This window comes from Notamacropus eugenii, chromosome 1, assembly GCF_028372415.1.
Source record: "Notamacropus eugenii isolate mMacEug1 chromosome 1, mMacEug1.pri_v2, whole genome shotgun sequence".
Taxonomy (NCBI): Eukaryota; Metazoa; Chordata; class Mammalia; order Diprotodontia; family Macropodidae; genus Notamacropus; species Notamacropus eugenii.
The window spans coordinates 430,740,978-430,753,559 of NC_092872.1; the positions used below are offsets into that span (position 1 = coordinate 430,740,978).

At 46.0% G+C, this 12,582-nt stretch overlaps 1 protein-coding gene and 1 long non-coding RNA gene across 4 annotated transcripts in view; one reads left to right on the forward strand and one right to left on the reverse strand.

Moving 5' to 3' along the window:
• The window catches only part of NOL4L (nucleolar protein 4 like), a 197,188-nt gene that overhangs the window by 111,813 nt on the left and 72,793 nt on the right, over positions 1-12,582 (forward strand). The window contains exon 1 of one of the 3 annotated variants that reach the window (XM_072631607.1): positions 5,406-5,828. The exons of 1 other annotated variant lie outside the window; for it this stretch is intronic. The gene's annotated coding sequence lies outside the window, so the exon portion shown is untranslated. Of the gene's footprint in view, positions 1-5,405; positions 5,829-6,688; positions 6,747-12,582 lie in introns of those variants that run through there. One more of the 3 variants, XM_072631606.1, reaches the window with a different exon arrangement.
• LOC140518977 (uncharacterized) lies at positions 1,502-4,581 on the reverse strand. The gene is made up of 2 exons (XR_011972063.1): positions 4,455-4,581; positions 1,502-1,732 (listed from the first exon to the last, which is right to left on the reverse strand). It is a non-coding gene; the product is annotated as an uncharacterized lncRNA (long non-coding RNA).

Consider the following 12,582-nt stretch of genomic DNA (forward strand, 5'->3'; position numbering starts at 1 on the left):
GGCTTACATTATGGGGCTTGGGTGGTATGTTAGAGTTTACCTAGGTCACAAAGTTATCCAGTCCTCTTGTTTTATAGAGGAAGAAAACAAACCCCAGAGAGACAAAGTTTCTTGTGAATGGTTGTACAATGATGGAGAAGTCTGTATTAGAACCTAGTTCTCCTGACTCTGAGTTCAAAGTTTTTATATCACCTGAAGCTTCCAGGAATGCCATCTTGCCTTCTGTCACTGACTTAACTTTTGTCCTTTTTTTCCCTTTGATCCTCCAATCTGCAAAATGGTCATGCCACTCTCTGCCTAGTTCATGTGGATAGTAGGAGGATAAATTTCTTTTAAAATGGAAAGTAGCTGTCCTAAGCAGAAACAATTAGTAAGAAAAGTAGGAAATCATAGATTTTAGAGCTTAATAGTCTGGTACCATCATTTCATGGATGGGTGGAGAGGAAAAAATGATTTACCAAAGATCATGCAAGTAATCAATAAAAAGAGTTCATGATTCAAACCCAGGTCCTTGGACTCTGAATCCTTTCTACCATACCACAAGGGTCCATGATTCAAACCCAGGTCCTTGGACTCTGAATCCTTTCTACCATATCACAGTCTCCTAATGACAAATGCTATTGCTGGCATCTCATTTATGGAAAATTACCTTTTCATTATCATGAGAATCTTTTTATTCTATTCGGTTCCAGTACTAAAGACTTTGCTCCCTGGCATTTGTATTTAAGCCCCCACTATGTGCAGTGACTCCAGGTATCAAGAGATCAGATAGTATGCCTTCCTCTGAGTAGGATCTTTTGATGGACAGGAGAAGTAGGTGCTCAAAGAGGCTACCTAGTCAAACATCAGGCTGGGAGAGGAACTGGGACAGTGAATTGTTGAGATAACTTGGTATAAAGACCTTGTTTGATACCCCAGCTCAAGCTACTGACTCATCATTATCATCTCAGACAAATCCCTTCCCCTCTCTAAGCCCAGTTTTCTCCTTTTTGAAATGAGGGAGTTGAACGAGCTGATTGAACTTTGGCTCTCTGTGATTCCATGTGAACGTGGAAAAGGGAAATGGATTTCAAAACACTTCAGGTTTCAGATTTACAAGGTGCTAATGAGAAAGGCAATAAAATACTTTTTCAAAAAGCCCCTTTTTTCAAAAAGGCAGATGACTTTTATATTTCCTTTGGTTTTCGGGGTTAATGTGTTGTTACATTTTCATTTTTTAATGGTGAATTATTGTGGTCTGTGTGCATTTCCAGTTTAGATCTATAGAGGGAGCCTTTTTTTCCCCTTTTAAACCTTGAATTGTTAACAATGCAAACCTTTCAGGCACAAGAAAAAGCTCTTCACAAAGTTAAGAGATCCACGGGAAAAGGATACCAACCACTATAGTTTTTTTCCCCTTTTTTTCTTAGATATTTCTGGTGTAAATGTGTAGCCAATTCTGAAAGCCACGTCAGTAGTGAGCATTCCTAGTTTTAGAAAACATAGACTCCTGAAGCCAGAGGAATCTTAGAGGCTATCTAGGCCAGCCCCTCTTATTTTACAAAAGAGAAAATTGAAGACCCAAAAGGGGAAGTAACTTGTGCAAGTCTATACATCAAATTCATGGCAGAGCTGGCAGTAGAACCCATGACTCCAGACTCCATGCCCCATGCTACTTCGGCGATGCCATGTTTCTTCATCAAAAGCCTGTTGCCCTGGCAAAGAGGCGGGTGATGTGGGACGAGGGTGTCTTCTAGAATAGAGAGGGCCTGAATTAGGGCAGGAAGGAGACATTCTTTTATTCAGATTAAGACCTGAAACTTTAGGAGATGCCTGTAGGCCTCTTGTAGGAGCTACAAAATAGCATATCCATAAATACTGAAGTAGGCTATGGGGTCAATTTTATGAAGTCTTCTTGGTGATGAAGTCGCTTTGTTGTTGATCAGAGAAAGGCTCTGTTGCAATTCTGCTGTTCATCTCAGCACTGCCTGTGTCATTTGTAAAACTCTGGATACTGCCCATTTGCTTTGTTCTGGGCTTAGGTTGCCTCTAGCTAGACTATATATATGTCAAGGGTGGTGGTGCAGAATTTCTACCTTGTGCTTCTTTAGGACTAACCTCCACTGAATTTCTGGCAACTTTTGCGTAATTTTTGGCTCCTTAATATGTTGAGTCTACATTTCCATTTTAATTGTATGTTGTGTTTTAATTCTGTTTCATTCAACAAACATTTCTTAAATGTCTTTCCTGTATAGAACACAGTGCTTGGGGAAATAGAATGATAGATCAAGTATTTATTAAGTATTTGACTATGTGCCAGGCACTATGGTAAGTGCTGGAGGTACAAATACAAGCAATTGAGAGAGTCCCTCCCCTCAAGGAGATTACATTACAACCTGAGAAGGGGTGCTGGAAAGGGAATTATGCTACTGGTGCCATATGAGGAGATATCTCGGAAGTGGTATGGAGGCCTAGTCTCTAGTAAGATAAGGCAAAAGCTCACCTTTCACAGCTGGGAAACCCAGAGTCAGAATCTTAAGAAGTAGCCCTTTTCCTCAAGTATCTATTAATGGACACAGGGCATGCGCGTGCACGCACGCGCACACACACACACACACTATAATACAAAATAGAGCATCAGGCAGTGAAAAGATTATTGGAATTGGAATCCAAATTATTTGGATTAAAATCCCAGTTCTGACACTTCCCCAGCTGTGTGACCATGGGCAAATCACTTCTCTCTGAGTCTGTTTCCCCATTAATATGGGGATGTCACTCAAATGACTTACCTGAGAGCATAGCTGTGAGGAAAATTGTTTTGTAAAGTGGCACAGAAAATTGTGCCGCTATTATTATGACAAGCAGTCCAAACCAAGTGGTATTCAGGTCTATGGAGGAAAAGCTCATTTCCAACTATGTGTTTGAGAGGTAGGGAGTCCAGGAATCAAGGAAGACTTCATGGATAAGGTAGCTTTTGAACTGAGCCTTGAAGGAGAGGTTTTGGGAAATACTTATGGTACAGTGTTTGTATTTTATAGCATCTTTAAAAAATTATATTCATTTTATCCAGGGAATCTGGTTCTGATTGGACAGCACTGCTCTGGTTTTGGGGATTGCCATGTATCTGGATTGCATGCCTTTTTCTCTCTTTTTGATACTGTGTCTCCTTGGATAATGTGTACTCCCTTCTAGGATATTATTACTTATATAGCACTACTAAGCATACAATATTTTACAATTGTAGTATGTCCTAAGAACAAAAAACTTTCTCTGAAAGATTGGAAGGAGTATAATATAATAATAATAATAAAATTACAGTAGGGACAGAACAAGTGATAGACGCCTATTGGAGAGTCAGGCAGGGAAGGACAGGAAAGATCTAGGGTCTTTTTTGTCATTGGTTCTCTACTGCCTAGCACTGTACCTGGTACATAAGAGATACAATAAATATTTGTTGATTCATTGATTTACTCAGGGTCAAGACACATCTGGATTTGAATCCAAGCTCTTACCTTTACTGAATTTTAGATCTTGAACAAGTCATTTAATTTCTCAGTGCCTCAGTTTTCTCATCTATACAGGGGAGAAATTCACTTCTCTTGTTTTTTCAATTAAAAAGGGGTTTTCCCCCACTTCACTTCTCCAAACCTCAGTTTCCTCATCTATGAAGTGAGGGAGATAGACCAGATGAACTCTAAGATCCTTTCAGATTAAACATTCTGTTTGAAGTTTCCCTCCCACTACTGACATTGCACCCGACTTTCCTCATGGGCAGTTCCCTACACCAATGAAATCAAAGATCTGTTGTTACTATTGTTGTTTGGAGACCTCTTTCAGCTCTGACTTTCCATGTTCTTTGGTTTAAGCTACTTCTACATTTAAATCCTATAAAACCTAGAATGTTAACATTGCCTTCCCCCAGAGTATAGGGAAAAAGAGCCTTGGGTTTAATGTCAGAGGACAGATTTGAATCCTAATTGTTATTCACTCCCTATGTGACCTTGGACAAATCACTTTACCATTTTGGGCCCTTGTTCCCTCCTCTGTAAAATCGGCAGGTTAGTTGGACCTGGACGACCTTTAAAGTACCTTCCTGTTCTAAAGCCCGTGAAAAGGCTTTGTAAATCTTAAAGGGCTATATGAACGGTAGTTGTACGGTGTTGGTGGTTGTAAAAACAGGTGAGTTACTTTTGCATTCATGCAGACTCTGATGTGGGGAGTGAGGGGAGGGAGAGGGCGAAAGAGGATAGCTGAGAAACAGTGTGAAGTTGAGTGGTGGAAAAGAGACAAAGGAAAGAAGAGGAAAGAGGAAAGATTGTGTGACAGGGAGGGAGTGGGAGGGGTTAGAAGAGAAGAGGAGGGCAGTGGGTTAGGCTGTGTGAAGGCTGCAGAAGCTGGAGAAGGAGGAGTCAGGGCAGGGCAGCTTCGTGATGGATGGGGCAGGGCGGGCGATTGGGGTATGGTTGAACACTCACCTGTCTAGTTTTCAAAGTCCAGTATCATGTCCAAGTGGTAGAGTGAGCCCTCTTGGGTGTTTGTGATATGTGGGTCTGTGAAACAGGGACGAGGCCACTAGCCAAGCAGCACGCATGGGGAAATCTCAGCTACTGCCCTTAGATAAAAATGCCAAGGTTCTGTGGGGGCCTCCTTCAGAGTTCATGATTGGCAGGCTGAGTCTGGTTCTGCCTGAAGCTCTTGTTAGCTATCTTCCTTGATATAGGAAAGGTGCTGACTGTCCCTTAGACTATGGGTGATATCTACCCCCACAAGATGCCCTGGTCCTTTTCTCTCCATGAAGCAGTGTCTGTACACCCCTACTGTGTGGGCTCCCTGGGTACAGTAACTGACCACTGGAGCCTGTATCCGTTGAGTGGGCCCAGTTTATCTTTGCTCCTCCTCTTCGTATCTTCATGGAAACATTTTTCCTTTAAAGGCTCCTCTGCTAATCACGGCCCTCTCGAAGCTCAGGGCTTCTGCCCATCTATCCCCCCCTACCTGGTTCTTCTTTCTCCTATCCTTCCCTACCTCCTCCTCTTCTTTTCCCTCCCCTCGTAGCCCCCCCTCCCCTCTGTGTCTCCAGTCTTATCCGTCTCTCCCCGCTGCACCCTCCCAGCTCAGCTCCCCTCTTTCCAGTGCCTGAGACCTCCCTCCATCCACGCCACGCCCCCTTCTCAATGCACTCCCCCTCCTCCCCCCGCCCCGCCTTCGTACATCCTCCCCGTTCCATACCAACCCCTTTAATGCACCCCCCACCTCCCAGGCTCTTTCCCGTGCCTGGGACCTCCCTCCACCCAGGCCCCGCCCCGTGCACCCTCCCGGTGCCCGGGACCTCCCACTGCCTGTGCCCCGCCCCCACACTCCCCACCACCACACTCTTCCCCCATCCCCGTGCCGGGCATCCCCCCGCCCCTCCTCTTTGCACTCCCCCCTCCCCCGTGCCCGGGACCTCTTCTCCCCGTGCCCCGCCCCCACTTAGTACACCCTGCCCCCCCCGCCCCGTGCCTGGCCCCTCCCCCCCGGTGCCCGGTGGGGCCCCCCCTTTCCCTGGCCGGCCCCGGCGCCGCTCGCACTGGGCCATCCTCGCCCCCGCCCCCCGGGCCGGGCAGTGACGTGCCGCGGCGGTGCCAGCCCCTCTCCTCGGGCGGCAGCAGCAGCAGCAGCAGCAGCAGCTGTGGGGCTGTCACCGCGGCTTACTCTCCGCAGCCACCGCGGTCTCCTGCTCCTCCTGCTCCTCCTGCTCCTCCCGCTCCTCCCGCTCCTCCCGCTCCTCCTCGCCCGGCTCGGGCCCCCTCCCCCGTTCTCCCTCCCTCCCTGCCCCCCCATCCGCCGCCGCCGCTGCCGCCGCCCAGGTACGAAGCCCAGCCCTCCCCCCAAGTCCCCGCCCCGCGGCCCCCCGAGCCCTGTTGGTCCCGGCCGTTGAGCTGCGGTTGGGGGGGGGGGGTCCTCGGGAGGGGGTGGGGTGGGAGTGACACAAGGGGTCCCAGGGAGGAAGAGGAGGACTATGAAAATGGAGGGGAGGGCTTCCTGCTTCAGGAGAGGAGGGAAAGAGGGGAGGGGGTGGCTGCGCTTTGCCTTCATCCCCCTCTACTCCGGAGTGTGTGTGTGTATATGTGTATATATATGTAGGGGGGGGGGGAGAAGGACAAGGGTCTGCCACGCGGGGTGGGGGGACCGGGTGGCCCGGACTCCCGGGTGGCCAGTCCCTCTGGTCTCGGCAGAGTCGGCGCTCGAACTGGACTGTGTTGCCCGTGTGGGGGATGGCTGGGAGGGGAGGGAAGGAGGTGGGAGTGTGTACCCCTGTTTAAAGAGTGTTGAGGGGGCTCGTGTTGTGTGTATACACACACACACACACGCAGAGCTGAGGGTCCATGCCGCGGTGGGGATGAGGGGACAGCAGAGTGGGGAGGGCTGCGATCGGGCGCACAGTAGAGGTATTGTAAGACGAACACTTTTTGTAGAGACTAGTGGACTAGTACTCTGTTGGCGCTTAGAGAGTTAAGGACTGTTCGGGGATTGTGGAAGGTGTTTGAAGAGAGGGTGGATGCACCGGGAGCTGGGAGGCCACTCCAGGTCTGCCGCTGTCTGAGGGGAAGTGGCTGCTAGTGGGGGATGGAAGGAGTGAGTGGCTTCCTGGAGCGGGGCGGGGGCGGCCCCGAGAGGGACTTTGGTGTCCCCTAGCCAAAGAGTTGAGTTGGTGTTTGGGGAGTTCTCCCTGACCAGGATGGGGCTGCTTTGACCCTGAGACTCCGCCTGCCTGCCCAGTTCAGGTGAACTAAAGCTGAGATAACCTGTTATGGTACTCACCGGTGGGCGGTGACTTGGTGGGCATATGTTTGGCCGTTTGGTGAGCCGGCATTCCTAAATTAAAGGGGTTTGGGTACGGGGTGTGTGCGTGTGTGCATGTGTGCGTGTGTGTGTGTGTGTGTGTGTGTGTGTGTGTGTGTGTGTGTGTGTGTGTGTGTGTGAAATAATTGAGGGGGGCGTGGCAGTGCGGAGGTTTTGCTTCCCTGGGGGAATGGAGATTGCTGGAATTGGAGGAATTGTAAGATGCGTTCTTAAGGTGGATTTACACCTCAAGGGCCGGAAGCCTTCTCCATTGGAAAAAAAAAATCCCATCCACATTTTGATTCCAGCTGCTGTCGTTCAAAACTGAGCCCCCAAGAGCTGCAGATGCAGCTCCTCAGACCATCTCCTGCCCCTCTGGAGCTGGGCTTCCAAGGGAAGTTCTCATTAAGCCTCTCTAATTAGCATTATTTCTGGAGAAAGGTTAAGGTTAGATCGTCCTTTTCCTTATCAGGAGCGCCTCCCCCTTCTCTCCCCTCTCCTCTCCTCTTCCTTCCTCCTCTCTCTCCTCCTCCCTAAGTGCACAAAAGCACAAAAAATAAGTGTGAGGAGGAACAGATCAATGAAGGAGCCACAAACCCATTAATTCAAATGGAACCTTTTTTTTTTTCTAAAACATTGATTTTTCTTTCTGTCTGTGTGCAGGAGAGATTAATAACCTCCTGATTTCACCTGAAATGGTGTTTGGACTCTGATTTCCTCCCATTTCTGGTGGAGAGTTGTGCTTGAAATAGCCTCTCCCTAGGGGTAAAACCCTTCTTATTCCAGATTCACATGGAAACCCCCAGTGCCCCAGCAGCAGGATAGGTTTTTGTATGCCTGGCCAGCTAGGATATAGGCTGGGAGGATGACTGTGTGAGTAGCCTCTCTTGATTTCCATGTATTTGGATGGTTATGGAAGGATTATTTACATGACCTGTGTATAGGACTTCTTACGTTTTCAATTCTTGGCCCTCTGCCAGCAACCCCTGTGACCTTGGGCAAGTCACTTCCCCTCTGTGGTCCTCACTGTAAAATTAGGAGGTTAAATTAGAGGGTTCCTAAGACCCCTTCCTGGACCTGTCTTTTTGCGGTTCTGTAAGCCATCATGCCTATATTCTATTGGTCAATGAGTAGCACCCACTGTATGTAAACAGTTGAATAAATGATTCACTGTTGTTTTAAGCCCCCCAGTACTGTTAATTCTTTCTTTGGAAAGCTTTAAAACTTAAAAGTTGCATCCTTAAAGTCAAACCCTTGTCTTATTCTTGGTTCATTTGGGTTTCCTTGAATATCTTCAATAGCTGAAGGGTTGTCTGTTAGGAGGATGTGTTATTGTTACTAATAACAGCTCGTGAGTGGTTGCTTAAAGGATGAGTATGGCAGAAAAGAGGTAGGCTAGTCGCATCTCGAGTATGAGAGACAACAGATGGGCAGCTCAAGTGTTCATTGGCAGCCTCAAGAATAAGAGGAAGGCCTTTATTGTATTGGGTAAATCCTCTGTGGTAGCTTCGGGGGAAACAGGGACAAGAATTATATAGGATGAGAAGGCATGCCATGTGAGTGAGGCTTGGCTGAAGGGACTGAGGATGTGTTTAGCCCAACGAAATCTTAGGCTTAGGGTCAGGAATGAAGGGCTATCTTATAGAAGGGAGATTAGATTTGTTTTGCCTGGATACAGAGAGTAGTACTAGGTTCAGTGGTTAGAAGATGCAGAGGCAGATTTAATCTCAATAAAAGGAAAAACCTCCTAATGCTTGATGGTGGTGATTACTCTGTCCTCCAGTGCCTCAGCCTCTTGCAGAGGTAACTCTGGGTCTTGGGAATTTGTGGAAGAGAAAAACATGCCCAGGAAAGGCTGAATATAAGCCCATGATGGACTGTCTGCAACGCTGTTGTCAGAGGATCCTCTTAAAGGAGGAGAGGCATCACTAGAAGGCTGATTCCTCTTAGGGCATCACATCTCTTGGCTACAGGAGTAATTTGTGAAAACATCTAGTAAAACATAGAGGGATTTCAGTCTCTATCTTCAATCCTCAAGTATTAGATTAATAATAAATTCCATTTATATAGCAGCCCAAAGATCATATTGTAACTTCTCCACTGTTCAGAAATGGAATGATCTGCCTTTGGAGGTAGTGAAAACCCTAATGAGAGGTCTTTAAGTAGAGGTTGGATAATCCCTTGTCAGGGATGTTGTAGAGGTAGGGAGGGGTTGAACTAAATGTAGCCTGTTCAGATGTGAGATTCTTAGAAGCTGGCTTTTAAAGAACAGCACCTTCCAACACAGATTTCAAGCCTCATCAATCACTCTCTGGCAATAATAGACCCAGTTGCTGGGGATATGTGTCCTGTAGGGTCAGACAACACTCGATTCAGCACCTCAATGTTGAACAGCGAGAACATAAGAACAGGGCACCCAAAGGCATTTCCCAGCATAGAAGGTTGACGCTCCAGATCTCTCCCTACCTGGAGCAGATGTTAAACTGGAGTGTGCTCTTCATTGCTTGAGAACCTTTGGCTCCTCTTAATCTTCTTCCCGGAGGGCAAGATCTCCATTCAGGGGCAATATTCAGCAGGGAAGTTGCTACAAGCTCAGCCCTAGTTTTCCTCTAAGGAAAGAAAACCTTCTAAAGACTTTATTCCATCAGGGCTCAATGACCATCACTATAAAGAAGCTATCTTGTCCATACAGACTATCTCAGCAGTGTCTGCAGCTTTGATTCTTACATAGTAGAGAGAAACTCATACTTTAAGAATCAGGAAACCTGGGTTTAAATCTCAGCTCCAACACTGACTTGAACAAGTCCCCTCTCTGTGAGACCTGGTTTCCTGGTCTATAAAATTTGAATAATAATGTTACCTACTTATTTCAGAAGGTTATTCAGAAGGAGGAAAGCACTCTGTTAACTTTTAAATGGCTATTTAAATGTTATTGATCATTATTGCAATAATTATTACTAGTAACAGCATGAGAATCGGAATACTATTCATTTGTTTACTTAGAAAACACGAAGCATGGTTGGTTTGCATACAGTTTGGTTTGTAGATTTGTCCTTAACATCTTTGGTTTCTGTTATTTTGAGTTGCTGTTCTAGTTTACTTAAGTATGAGAGGATAGGTAAGGTGTGATTGCCATCCTTAAATGTCTAACGGACTAGCTAATAGAAGGATTAGATATATTATTTATGGTGCTGAAAGATGGAAGAGGAGTAAAAGTTATAAGGTGGTAGATTTTCTTTAAAATCAAGTCTTTTTTAAGGACCTACTGTATGTCATTCACCATGCTAGGCTCTAGAGATGATAAAAAGTAAGACAATCCCTCTCCTTAAGGAAGTTACATTCTATCAGGGGAGAGAATATGTACATTTGTGGATATATACAAAATAGATACAAGGTGATTTTGGGTAAAAGGTGAGGAAGGGCACTAGCAGCTATGGGATCTAGAAAGGCTTCACGTATAAGGTTGGTTTTTATGCTAAGTCTTGAAAAAAACCCAGAGATTCTAAGAGGCAGAGGTGAGGAGGAAATGCATTATGATAAAGAACTTTTTAGTGATCAGAACTGTCCGATAATAGCATAGGCAACCTGTGAAGTAGTGAGTTTCCTATCACTGGAGGTGCTCAGAGACCAGATGACCGATTGTTACAGATTCTGAAAAGGGAATTTTTAATGAGTTAGGATTTGCCTCTGAGGTCTCTTCCAACACTAAGACACCATTCTGTAAATATATATTTTTAAGAGATACTATGTGTGTAAGAGAGAACTCAAGACAGAAATTGAAAGTATGTACATGTATGCGTGAGTGAACGAGAAAGAGAGAGAACACTTAAATGTATCTGTGTTCTCACTGATGAGAGTTCTGTCCCTTCTGGGGCAGATTGCAACTTCTCCATGCCTTTTTGTGTATCTATATAATTCAAAGTGCACTGGATGATGGATTATTTGTATCCTGTCTCATGTTGTTTCCATATTTCTCACAAAAGTGTATGTCCATAGGAATAGTGGTAAAAAAAAAAAGGGGGGGGTTTATGTTATGCCAGACATGAAATTCCTTACTGTTGCAGAAAAAGATGCCCTGCAACTGAGATTGTAACCAAAAAAAACAGCTTTAAGGATCTTCCTGGTCCCAGTGGACCAAAAAGTGAATTTGCCCTTCTATTTAATTAGTTCTGTACCAGATTTCTTGGGATCTGCTGCCTTTTTTCATGACCAGCATTTGAAGCTGCAGCCTTTGATCCCGATCTGTTCCATCTTCCTTTAGTCAGCCAGGCTGATGAACTGGCTGATGAGCAGAAGTGGTTAAGTTGGGGTCAAATGCGGTTCAATACCTTCTTGGCATGCTCAGAAGGCTGTGCTTAATGTTTGCTGACATGGAGACAAGGTTAAGGAGAGCTTTCTACCAGGGAATTCATGGAACTGGCCTAGGCTGGCAGGGACCAAGGGGAGGTGCTGCTCAGTGGTAAGAGACAGAGAAACAAAGGCAGAGACGGGAGAGACCTATGGACGCAGAGACATATGGATGGGTGGGAAGAAATCATTCTCTGGGCCTCTAGAGTGAAAGGAGGGGAACGAAGAGGGGCTCTTTCCATTCCAAATCCTGGGGTGATGATGATCTTGGTGCTGATCTAGTCTGGAGAAAGCTGTTGCTGGGGCAACTGAAGGTGGCACAGATTCTGGGTTAAAAGAAGTTAACAGCTTTAATGCAAAACAAAATACCATAATATGGCAACTGTGGTTTTTGCCCACGGAACCTGTTTCATCCACTCCCAGTGATCCCTGCCTTGGCTGGAGGCCTACAGAAAGAAGGGCTTGTTTTTGGCCTCCTCTCCCTCCCAGTTCCTCTCCCCTTGCCTCCTTCCCCCCACCTCCCCCAACCACACCCAGTACTCTCGGACCCAGGGTTACAGGTTAAGATTGCATTAAATTCCAAGCAAATCCCTCTTTTTTTTTTTTCCCTTTGCCCAAAGTAAGTGGAGCATATAGAGTTTCAGCCCTCAGAAAAGGCCTGGAAAGTAAATTGTGTGTGGCAAGAGCCAGGATCCCACAGTGGGGAAGGATGTAAATGGGCCTGACTTCAGAGGCTCCAGGAACCCAGTTCCAGAGAAATTGACCCCAGTTGTAAAATAATCAGGTTACTGATAGCACCTGCCTGCATTTACAAGCCTTGGTTACAGGCTGAGTTTCCTATTCTGCCCAGGAGCCACCATTTTGCTTCATTTGTGCTCTGTTCTCTGGGATTGTGTGCCAACGGGGGAAGGATGGCATGGTGGAGTCCTGAAATCATAGAGAGGGCAGGTTCCTTAGAAATCGTAAGTCCATAGATTTGACGCTGGAAAGGATCTTAGGGAACACGTCTGACCTATTATTTTCTTTATAGGTGAGGAAACTAGGGAACTGCCTGGGGGAGTGACTTACTTGATCCCTTAGAGCTAGTAATTAGCACAGCCTGTATTAAAACCCCAGGCCCTCTGACCCGAAATTCAAGACTTTTCCCATTATTCCCCTTCCCCCAGTAGAATGTTGAGAATACTAGATCTAGGGCTGAACAGTCTGAGTTCAAATTCTATTGCTCTTGGGCAGTTCCCTTGACCTCTACAGTCTTCTGTTTTCTCCTCTGTAAAGCGATTGGAATGTCTCTAAGGTCCCTTCCTATTTTAAATTCTATAATCCTATGATCTAGGTCACAGGTGTCAAATTCACCCTGCCAACTAGAAAAAAAATAGATAAAAATACAGTACGTCATGGATAGTGTTAATTTGTAGTTTTTGTACGTCACTG